We start from the raw sequence: 10,991 nt of genomic DNA, 5'->3' as shown, positions 1-10,991 counted from the left end.
TAGTTTTCAAAAAAGGAAAGAGAGAAATGAGAGAGAGGAAAGACAAAGGAAATGATGTCACTCTGTAACCCAGTTTTTCACCAAGAAAGGTGGGCGGCCTTTAGTCTGTGAGTGGTGTTAACCTGTTGGCTCAATGTCCACAGTGAAATAAGCTAGCTAGCTACAGACTAGTGTTAACCTACATTTCCTCAACATTTAATCAGTGCAAGGAAACGTTCAGCAAGATATTCATGTTAAATCATTGTCCCTGCCCCTTTTAGCAGACTAACAACAGATGAGTCAGCAGCAGCCCATAAATGTAGCCTCCCTGTCCCAGTGAAGAAGGTGAGCAGCATGGTGTTAATGACATGCCAGTTAGCATCATTCAGGGAGGCTGTGGGGATTTCTGTCTCTCTTGCTCTTTTTACCATAACAAAATAGAAAATGAAATATTTATTAAAGACAGAAATTCAAACAAATTATTTTTCACATAATGATCATTATGAAATAAAATAAAAACAACCTCCTGTCGGCACTGGGTGCTGGACCGTTGGAAACAGTGAGTAGCTCAGCCTGCATGTTCATTTAGATTAAATCATGGCCGTTAAATGCCATCTATAGACTTTATTATTCCCATTATGAAGGGCAATTAATTTGAGAAGCTTGCACAGACAAGAAAAATCTATCGTTTTTTATCGTCACGCTTTGGAAAAACCGTGGTCATTGTATGCAAAACGGCGATTTTGCGTGTGTATGATACACTGCAGTTTGCTATAGCACAACACAAAGGAGGCTACAGATGTGCACAGCTGTAGGGTCGACATATTTACTGACTTAGGTTTAGGTACTATCTTCTGTGACAGTTAAGGTTAGGGTAAGTTGCCTTGGGGGACTGTCAACGCCTCAAACACAAACATCTCTAGCTAGCTAGCTAGCCCCAGGGGCATCACATACAGACGCGCCTGGATGCGTCACATACACACGAACCTGGGGGCGTCTCCTATACACGCAAAATTGACGTTTTGCATGAAATAAATGTATATATATATATATATATATATATATATATAATGCCTGGCATGAGAACAGCTGCGCAGAGGTGGTATGATTTTGTCATCGGGCCCAAAACTTCTGGCGCCGCCTCTGACTATGTCTAAAGGCAAAGGTGTTAATACCTGTTCCAAATGACCTCGAAAGGAGGGTGAAAACCCTGCCATTATAGAGAAGGGTGAGACAGGATGAATTGTACAAATGGGCTAAAGAGGAATGAGACAACAGAGCTTATAAGTGACCTGGTGACCTCCACACACCTCGCCAATCAGTGCGTACAGTAGAAATGGTTGTTGTTTTCTTTTGTTTTTAATATATTTGGGCATTTTTTTAACTTTATTTGAAAGGACAGTGGAGGGCGAGAGGAACTGAGAGAGAGAGATAGGGGGTGACAAGCAGCAAAGGGCCACAGGCCGCTGCACTAAGGACTTGTACATGGGGTGCGTGCTCTGGACTATTTCTTGAGTGGGACCAGTAACTTCCTAGAGCCTCCTCTGGACAATGCTACAAGCTTTGTAACATAAAATTGCAAATTTTCACTTCATGATCTAAAGGGAAGAAACAAGTCAGATATAAGGTATTTGTTAGTAAGCTTTAGACATGCTGGTAGGTTGATTTTTTTCCCTTTGGACAGAAGGTCAGAAGATGAAATAGTTATGCAGTTTTTTAACATTGCACCTTATACTTGAAGATAACATAGGAGCCTTACACTCAGCAACTAGAGCCAGAGAAGGTTTTGAGAAGAGTGCCTTGTTTGCTGCTCTGATATACAGTCAGTCTAGTTTAAAGACGAGAATGAGCACAAATCCAAACAATACTGGGTAAAGTGCTTAAACAACGAATGACCTGCTGACTGAGAAATTATGGACTCCACTTGATGTATCATTAATTGCAATGTTGCAAACTCTGAGGTGCCCGAGAACTCTACCGAGAATCGGGCAAGTAGCCCACACAGAGCAAAAATAATCAGCTGATCGAATGCACTTGTAGCAAATATGTGCTTTCTATCAGTTAATGTTTTTCACCCTTTTGCCTCACTACACACTATACAGTAATCCAATAAACATGTAATATCCACAAGACCTACTCAAAGGTCACAATAAATGACACCATCTATAGAGCTTCAAAACTATTCAGTGTACAGATAATTTTTTTTTTATGTAACTCCTTAGTGAATGTCACATTTGTCTCTTAAAGAATTTCTCCTTCTCCAGCTCTGCCAGGAGTCTGTCCGGTCAGAGTGCGCCTCCCTATGGTGCCTCCCAGCGCTGGTGTGCTGGCATTTGATAACTAGCAGCGGGCTAAAGCCGACCCATCTGATTAGTTTGAAATTGAGCATATACTTTGGAAGAAACCAAACTATGCGCCGATGCTTGTCAGAAGCAATAAACATAATGCCGTTGTACGATCAACAGTTGTTCGCTTGTAATGTGAGATGTGTGCTTTTATTTGAACAACTTCCTGTTCAACTGAAATGCCTTCCTGTTCAACTGAAATGCCTTCCTGTTCAACATGAAATCCTCTCATACAACGTACTGAAATGCTTTTATACAACATACATTTTACTTGAGTGTGTGAGATCGTTTCACTTGTGTGTGTGAGAGCGTTTCACTTGTGTGTGTGAGAGCGTTTCAGTAGAGTGTGTGAGAGCGTTTCAGTTGAGTGTGTGAGAGCGTTTCAGTTGAGTGTGTGAGATTGTTTCAATTGTGTGTGTGAGAGCGTTTCAGTAGAGTGTGTGAGAGCGTTTCAGTTGAGTGTGTGAGATTGTTTCAATTGTGTGTGTGAGAGCGTTTCAGTAGAGTGTGTGAGAGCGTTTCAGTTGAGTGTGTGAGATTGTTTCAATTGTGTGTGTGAGAGCGTTTCAGTAGAGTGTGTGAGAGCCTTTCAGTAGAGTGTGTGAGAGCGTGTTTCAGTAGAGTGTGTGAGAGCGTTTCAGTAGAGTGTGTGAGAGCGTGTTGCAGTAGAGTGTGTGAGAGCGTTTCAGTAGAGTGTGTGAGAGCGTGTTTCAGTAGAGTGTGTGAGAGCGTTTCAGTTGAGTGTGTGAGAGCGTTTCATTAGAGTGTGTGAGAGCGTTTCAGTAGAGTGTGTGAGAGCATTTCAGTAGAGTGTGTGAGAGCGTTTCAGTAGAGTGTGTGAGAGCGTTTCAGTAGAGTGTGTGAGAGCGTTTCAGTAGAGTGTGTGAGAGCGCTTCAGTAGAGTGTGTGAGAGCGTTTCAGTAGAGTGTGTGAGAGCGTTTCAGTGGAGTGTGTGAGAGCGTTTCAGTAGAGTGTGTGAGAGCGTGTTGCAGTTGAGTGTGTGAGAGCGTTTCAGTTGAGTGTGAGAGAGCCTTTTAGTTGTGTGTGTGTGAGTGTAATATTTTCAGCTGTGTGTGTGTGAGCGTAATATTTTCAGTTGTGTGTGTGTGAGCGTTTCAGTTGCGTGTGTAAAAGCATTTTACTTGTATGTGTGTGAGCTTTTCAGTATAGTATGTGAATGAGTTTGGTTTCATATGTGTATGTGAGAGGAAAAGTACATGTACTGTATATGCATGGTAATTCTGAATGATGTCCCTAGGTCCACCTCATAGTTTAAGGTTTGTGCATGCAAGTGTGTGCGTGTTTGTATTAAACATACAATGTGTGTGTGTGTGTGTGTGTGTGTGTGCGCGCCAACGTGAGCAATGTGCTCCTAGGTGAATATTCAGTAGCACCTGTGTGTGTTTGTGTGTGCTTGCATGTTTACCTATAGTGTGTGTGTGTGTGTGTGTACATAGTCATCAACATACAAGCAATACCTCCAAATGAAACACAAGGCTGGATGTGAGACACAGTAATGCAGCAGCAGACACAGTTTCCCTCTGGACTGAATTAAGATGACTCTCCACCAACATGCTGACTCACTGCAGACAGGCAGGCAGGTAGACAGACAGAAGAGACCCTGATAGAACATGGTCGGACAAATGCAGACAGGGAGCAGGAAGAGAGCACTCGTTACAGCCCCTAAACCAGTCAGCTTAAAACACTTTGCTGTTAAATTTAGCCTTTTATGTGTCCCAAAGTGCAGGACGGAAAAAAGTATCACAATGGCACTTACCTGCTCGACAAACCCCTCTGCTATGAGTGCTAAATGTATACACATTGATTCACTGATTAAATTTATTCCTCGACATAAAGAAAATATTAAATTTTGCCAGCGTTATCCTTTAAGGATGCATATATGCTAAGATTTCAGAATACAGGTTGTAGTTGAAATTGAGCAAAGCCTAAAGGAATCAAACTACTAAATATTTTTCTTAAAGATCTTTTGTACAACAGTTATAAAGACAAAGTGTGTCTAAAATCTATTTCTAAAATTTCTAAATAATAAATAAATATTGTCATGGCCTTGTAGATAAGGACTTACAGTTTATGTTGGTTATGTTGCACTGCATAAACTACAGACTTGTAATGAAAGTAAATACAAAAGAATTGCAGTCACATCTTACGGCCAAATGAGATAAAAGAGAGAGAGAGAGAGAGAGAGAGAGAGAGAGAGAGAGTCGGACAGGCAGACAGACAGGAGTGAGCTGGTGTCTAACACTGTCTGATTTGGAGGCCGGCCAACTAGGGGGAAACTGTCAGACACTGGCAGGAAGCTGCTGATTAATCTGGGCAGTGATGGAGAAAAAAATCCTGGGAGAGAGCTGGGAGCCCGTGTGTGTGTGTGCGTGTGTGTGTGTGTGTGTGTGTGTGTGTGTGTGTGTGTGTGTGTGTGTGTGTGAGAGAGAGAGAGAGAGAGAGAGAGAGAGAGAGAGAGAGAGAGAGAGAGAGCGTGAGAGGACAAGAGAGTGAGAGAGGAAGGCAGCAAAATATGACAAGGTGTGACAATAAGGAGAAAGACAGAGAGAGAGCAATTTATTGTTCCGTTGTAGATATTTTGTATTATTTTTGTACAACTGGTTCGCTTATCCAACATTCGTGCCAATAAAGAATCAAACTGAATCAAAATTGAACTGAATAAAGAAAGCAGAGGGAACATGAGTGAAAGGGGAAATTAAGGACAGCGCCGATGGAGAGAGAAAAACAAGTAGAGACACTGAAGGAAAGAAAGAAGACATCAATAAAGAGAAGGAGTAGTGTGAGACAAAAAAGGGGCAGAATATTTGGAGGGAAGAGGAATATTGATGTGGAGAAAGTGGAAGATGTTTCTGGTAAAATGTGTAACGCTGGGGGTTATAAGAGGAATTGAGGAAGATGAGTGGGAGAGGAAAGGGACAGGAAGTTTGGTGTTTACTCACTAACAGGCCTACTCTTATTTTGACTAAACATCAGCTTAAAAAACAACAACATTGATTTGCACTTCTTGCCCCGGCCGCCCACATTGGATTACTCTGGAAAACAGGAGTAGTGACAGGGAAACTACTTGCAGACGGTGAAATGATGTGAACTGTGTGGCTATTTGGAAAAACAGACACCAACATTTCTAACATACAACACCAGAACACAGATTTTCTATACACAAATTCTTGTTGATTTTACTCATAATGATGAGAGCGACCAAAAAACAAATCTCTTACTACTACTGATTATTTTCATGATGACAGACTTCATGACTAAATGTGTGTTTAACGTTAAACTTGTCTTTAGGGATGGGTATGTCCCCCAGGAACTTTTGATCTTCAAACACTTCCTGCATTCTGGTGAACGTTTCTGCACCAATTTATGGAGGAAATGTTTTTACTTATGTAAAAGAATGTAGCATTTTAAATGTATAAATATAACAGAAAATAATGGAATATAATGCAGGGGAGAATGGAAAACTTGGCCAAAAATAAACTGTGTCAAGAAGTTGTTAAAGTTACTGACTGGTGCCGCACGTAGCTTTTTTGGACAATGCACATGTTTCTTCTATATTTTAATTACATTGCATGTTTTCTTAATGTGCAAATAAACCTTTCTAAAGGCATTTTCATTTGGTATTTAACTGCAAGCTATATTTCAGAACGTTTTTTTTTAACAAATTATGCTTTAAAAAAGTGGTGGGGACATGTCGCCAGCATCCCCAGTGGAAATGACACCTATGAGTATTGTTAGGATTTCCTTGATACTACGCCATTCCCCCACGACTTTTACTCCCGGGAAGGGTTCCCCGTGCATTTTGCCTATTTCCACCACTGCCTCCATCTTCATTGTTCTGAAGGTAAACCTGATGGTGCCCCTGGTATGATGAATTTTTCTGGTATCCCAGTTTGCTGAATTAAGCCAGGCAGACACTGTTCAGAGTAAGTTGGATTTTAAAGAAGTCATATTCTGCTTTTTGGCTTTTCCCCTCTCCTTTATTGAGTATATTATATTCTTTTTTGTACATGTAATAGGTTTGCAAAATCAAAAAGCCAAACATTAGCTAACTCCAGGCAGTCTATGGATATTAAGTTTTTACTGTGATGTAGAGCCAGTTCACAGTCACAAAAAACTCACCACTCTGAAACTCTTGCTCCAGTCCATGTTGCTAAGCCGTGTTTACCGGCTTTTCAGGGCCCGCACAACCCTGCTTCTGATTGGCTAGTAGTCCTTAACTAGGCACTGCGCATGTGCAACTCCAAGCAAAGATCTGGTAGAAGAGAGATACATCACTCCATAGCTCATAGTTCAACACACAGGGTGAAAATAGGTGCTGCAGTAATGTGCAGTATGACCGAATTTTGGGCCGAATTTCTCCCATATCGTATGTTGTTTGCTGTGCAGTCAGAAATCTTGGTCGGCTGTCTTGCAGTTCAAGCAGTTCCACAATCTGATTTCCCTCATGGGATCATAGATCATTTCAGAAGATTTGTTAGAAACTGTGGTTCCCTTTGTTTTAATCTTACATAAATGGTCTTTTGTTGTGGCTAAAACTGTGACTGCTGGGATATAAAGCTCAACTCCACATCCTGTAGGCTTTGCAGTGGAGTTCATATAACCACAAAACACCAAATGGCCTGGTGGCAGAGGCACTGGTAGCTGCTCATTATCTTAAAGCACCTGAAATGTGAGCCCATACACCTTAAAGGAAGCTTATTTCGTTCACGATTATAGGCAATCTCATTCTTTTGGTCACCACCCAAAGTTAATTATGTCATGGTTTTGGGGTTCTGGTTTCATGGTAATAAGTTTATTTGATCACGTCCTGGTGTTTTGTCTTTGCATTTGCTCCATGCACAAAGTCAGTCGTGTTTCCTGTTGAGTTCTGTATTGTCTTTGTTCCCTGACCCTGCTTCTTGTCTGTGTTTTGATTACCCATCTGTGTCACCTGTGCTTCCCTCTGCCTGCCTGTGAGTTTGTTCTGCCTGATTAGTCCCACATGTCTTTCACCTGTCCACTCCCTCCCTGCTCGTTTGCCCTGGTATTTAAGGCCTCAGTTCTGTTCTGTCTTTCTTGCATCCTCATTGAATGTTTTGCCTGTGCGCTGTTACCTTGGCTTTTGGATTGTTCCTTTGTTTTTTATTTTATTTCTCTGCTCTTTTGGGTTTACATTTGTTTTGGACTCCTGCCTGCTGTGCTAATTTAGTTTAGTTAATTAATCTCTGAAACTGCTCCTGCTCATCTCCTGTGTCCTGCATTTGGGTCCACACCTCCGTTACCTGCCTCTGCGCCTTGACAAATGACCATAGGTGAGGTTTGGAATGTAGATCAAATGATAAATCAAGAGCTTTGACACTTGGCTCAGCTTCCTCTTCACCACGACTGTGTCACTGCTGATCCTGAACCATTCGCACGTTAATCTCATACTTCATCTTACCCTCAAACAAGAGGTAGTAACTTGAGGTCCTTCACTCTGGCCAGCAACTTGCTTCCTATTTGTAGGGGGACAATCCACTGTTCAGTATCAGCATTTATATAAACGTGTCCAAAAAGAGACAGAAATGATTTTGGTCTAAATTCACAGAGAAGTTAGAGGTCAGAACAGCAGGCTAGTTCTCAAAACTGATTGACCGTAAAAGTAAACATGTAACGCCATGCTTCAAGAGCTTGTTTTTCCAATTTCAGACTTTGAAAAAAGAATAAATGCGAAGTACAAATTGTACTTTTTGTTTGTTTTGTTTTTTAAGCTTTTCAGAATCGCTTCTTGTCAGATATATTTCTGCTGGCATTCCACAATGTGATTTACTCATCCATTTACATTCGGCCAACACAGAAACAAATAGAACCTATTCTATATATATAAAACAGGGACAAGTATTCATCGCCTGTTCCCTCATAGGAATGTGTTTTCCTTCACTGGTCATCATCTGGCCCAGACAGGCTTTCATTACACTGCCATTCGTTTCACCCCTCTCTCTCCCGAAACACAGAATCTCCTTGAAATGGCACGGCAGCCATTGCCGACCCGAGGAGATTTGCAATTCAGATTCAAATCATCTTGGTAAGATAAAAGGTTTAAATATTAAATATCCAAAAGTCCAAACATGATCCTGGATGATTGCATGTCATGTCAACAACAAGTTCCCTTTAATTACTTATTTAAAGTGCCGAGGGTGATTCACTCTGCCTCATGTTGCCCCACACTGATACAGAGAGTTGGATTCTTTTTTCACAGATGCATTGCCGATCACCTGTCGAGGGACTTGCTACTTTCTGATCTTGATCTTACAACTTTATTTTACCTCTAAAGACCACTGAGGTGTCCTCATTTACAATGGTGTCAAGATGCTAAATAATGCAAAATAGTTTACAGTAAAAACAGTAACAGAGTTACAATGTAGTGTACAAAGTTAAGAAACAAGATAATAAACATGCTGTGAGTTGAATAATAAAATAATCTAAATGAATGCGGTGCTTTCCTACTTTCCACATGTGAATGGTGTCCACCCACACAAACAGAGCACATATGGTTGCATGCTTACAAACTGTAGATAAAAGACAAACCTGTACCCTAACCTTCACAGGGGAGTGCGTCTAAATCTAAATCCGTGATTTTTATGCATGTCGACCTGTGAACCCAACAGATACCGATCTGCTTGCAACTAGGATTCACGCCCTTTGTGTCCATGTGTTTATGTCATGTGATGTAGGTCACGTGATTTATATAACATAGGTCTGTTTGGGAAAACTGCAAACAGAACTGGAAATTGCCATTTTGGGAGGCATGGACAAACGCCACCAATAGGGGCGCTATTGTAGTATAAACTAATGAGTCGTATTTTTATTATTATATTGTCGTTTAGGTTGGAGGACTTCTAGGAGGAATCCTAGGTTCAAACTCAAACGGATTTGAAACAGTGGATATATTTTATTTTAATGATTATGTTCATTACTGATTATTTTACTAATAATTACTATTATTATTTGTTCAGTTTAGATTCACATTTGAGAAGCTGGATTACTGAATGTTTTACATTTATCCTTTTTGGACTCTCAATTCCAATGACAACAAAGAGCTTCAACGTCTTCAGAAACATCTCATACCACCTCTGCTGCATAAGCAGTCTCTCCACTTTTCATCCATGTTTTCAATATGTCCAAGACACTCCTAGTTTCTCCACAATGTAGCTAAATATCCTACTCCCATGTCCAATGGGCGATTTATTTAAGCAACAATCACGTTTTAACACACACACACACAGTACCAATCACTTGTAGAGAAGTGGATTTTGCTGTACTTTTTTTTTCTATGGATGATTTCAGACTTTTGCTGGGATCCAGGGCCACCACTGAAGTTCACTGTCACTGTTCATAGTAATGCGTTCAAACTAACCAGCTGCTGCTGTCCTCCATGAAGGAGGTCTTCAAACTGTTCAGCACTACAAGCCTCCAGGGGGTATTTGGTACTGAAGTGGAGTATTCCTTTAACAAAGTTACAAAGTGCATTTAGCAATATTTATGCTCCATGACCACCTTGCCTTCCTCCTGCAGCAAGACATCCAGAGATCATTATCAAGATGAAGTGCTAAATATTAACTGTTCTTTTTGTTTGGAGTAATTCTAATTGAGAGGACAAAATTCCAAAAGGAATAAATAATAATAAGACGAATGTTGTAAATAATACATTATATTGTTATAGCACTTTTCAAAAGTGCTTTACATGGTTAAATGATTAAAACATTTCAGGACTGCAATGAGGCAAATGGAATCAGACAATTAAAATACACATACTGTAAAATAGAATCCAATACCCAATTCTAATAATGAGATAAAAACAATAATAATTACAATAACAAAACAGATAAGACATGTTGAAAAGGAAACAATGTGCTAGAATTAATACGTTTCTTTAAAAAGATAGTTTTGAGAATTTAAAGATGTTGCTGATTCTGCAGATAATAAAAATTGATGTGTTTGGTCAATTTTGACCAAACACATCAAGCTGGCAAATCAGATTACAAACAACGTGTGGTTATCCCAACAATGGGGAAGCCATCTTGACTGAAAAGCACCCATCCTTTTCCTCCTCCTCCTCCTCCTCCTCCCTTGGTTTGAAGATTGCCTGGTACTGAATGAAGAATGAGCTGCGTCAAGCTCACAAAAAGGCAGGTGAGTTAAGCCTCACTTTTCATTCTTCCATTTAAGCCCAGGGAATGAATCTCCAGATAATACTCACACCTTTGGCCCTGGGAATTGAAAAGCCCCCGTGTGTCTGCAGGATGCAAGGCCATATTGGATCTGGGACGCCATTACAGCTCATTTTAAGTTAAAGATTGAGCTTATTTTTTTCTTCTTTTTTGCCTTGGGGTGGATAGAATGTCCTCAGAATATAGGGCTGATATTAGGTATAGCCACCAGAATAACAGAGAGAGAACAGATAGGAAGGAAGCCTTTTAACAGCCTACAGTACTTCTTTGAGATGGACAGTGGAGTGTAACTGACTTTACAGTTTTGACTGGGTGTAACAATGTTGTTTTTACTTAATTTATTAACACTGCGGTAAAGCTGTGAAAACAACAGTAAAGCCAAATAGAAAACATAAGGCTGAAAAAGTATTGAAAATATTCAACCATTAAAAAAGTAGCAGTAGCAAAATGTAAAATA

At 40.3% G+C, this 10,991-nt stretch overlaps 1 long non-coding RNA gene across 1 annotated transcript; it reads left to right on the top strand.

Moving 5' to 3' along the window:
* Positions 1–7,438: 7,438 nt before the first annotated feature.
* Positions 7,439–8,756, top strand: LOC123973091. Its single transcript, XR_006825529.1, has 3 exons — positions 7,439–7,636; positions 8,318–8,388; positions 8,563–8,756. It is a non-coding gene; the product is annotated as an uncharacterized LOC123973091 (long non-coding RNA).
* Positions 8,757–10,991: the final 2,235 nt, after the last annotated feature.

This window comes from Micropterus dolomieu, linkage group LG06, assembly GCF_021292245.1.
Source record: "Micropterus dolomieu isolate WLL.071019.BEF.003 ecotype Adirondacks linkage group LG06, ASM2129224v1, whole genome shotgun sequence".
Lineage (NCBI taxonomy): Eukaryota > Metazoa > Chordata > Actinopteri > Centrarchiformes > Centrarchidae > Micropterus > Micropterus dolomieu.
The sequence above is the reverse complement of the archived record's forward strand: the minus strand, read 5'-3'. Positions and strand labels throughout refer to the sequence as shown.